At 58.7% G+C, this 746-nt stretch overlaps 1 long non-coding RNA gene across 1 annotated transcript in view; it reads left to right on the top strand.

Annotated features, from left to right (window-relative positions):
• Positions 1 to 615: 615 nt before the first annotated feature.
• LOC115949174 overlaps positions 616 to 746 on the top strand; it is a 1,186-nt gene continuing 1,055 nt past the window's right edge. Inside the window, exon 1 of the long non-coding RNA XR_004082781.1 lies at positions 616 to 652. This is a non-coding gene — a long non-coding RNA (uncharacterized LOC115949174). The remainder of the gene's footprint in view (positions 653 to 746) is intronic.

The raw sequence follows: 746 nt of genomic DNA, 5'->3' as shown, positions 1-746 counted from the left end.
TTTGGGGTCTCTGTGGGGTCACTTTGGGGTCCCTGTCCCTTTTGGGGTCACTCTGGGGTCACTTTGGGGTCCCTTTGGGGCTGTAGGGGAGCTGTGTGGGGTGCCAGTGGGGTCCATGGGGGTGCATAGGGGATCTCTGTAGGGTTCCACAGGGGACCCGTGGGGATCTCTATAGGGTTCCATAGGGTCTCTGTAGGGTCTCTATAGGGACGGTATAGGGTTCCATAGGGGGATCTGTAGGGTCTCTACAGGGTCTCCATAGGGTTCCATGGGGTTCCATAGGTCTCTATAGGGTTTCTATAGGGTATCTCTCTATAGGGTTCTCCATGGGGTTCCATAGGGGATCTGTAAGGTCTCTGTAGGGTCTCTATAGGGTTCCATAGCACTCTATAGGGTCTCTATCAGGTCTCTATAGGGTCTCCATAGGGTTCCATAGCACTCTATAGGGTCTCTATAGGGTTCCATAGCACTCCATAGGGTTTCCATAGGGTTTCTATAGGGTCTCTATAGGGTTTCTATAGGGTCTCTATAGGGTCTCTCTCTGTAGGGCCCCACCGCCTCCGTTCCGGTCTCTCAGGCCCCGCCCCCGGAAGCGGGGGAACCCGGAAGCGCCGTGACGTCACGGCGGTGGGCGTGGCCCCGGAGCGCGCGGGTGCGGACAGGGCTGGGGACAGGGAGGGGACAGGGAGGGGGGACAGAGAGGGGACAGGGAGGGGACAGGGAGGGGACAGGGCTGGGGACAGGGA

Source organism: Geospiza fortis, unplaced genomic scaffold (assembly GCF_000277835.1).
Source record: "Geospiza fortis unplaced genomic scaffold, GeoFor_1.0 scaffold708, whole genome shotgun sequence".
Taxonomy (NCBI): domain Eukaryota; kingdom Metazoa; phylum Chordata; class Aves; order Passeriformes; family Thraupidae; genus Geospiza; species Geospiza fortis.
This window is presented reverse-complemented; position numbering and strand designations above follow the sequence as displayed.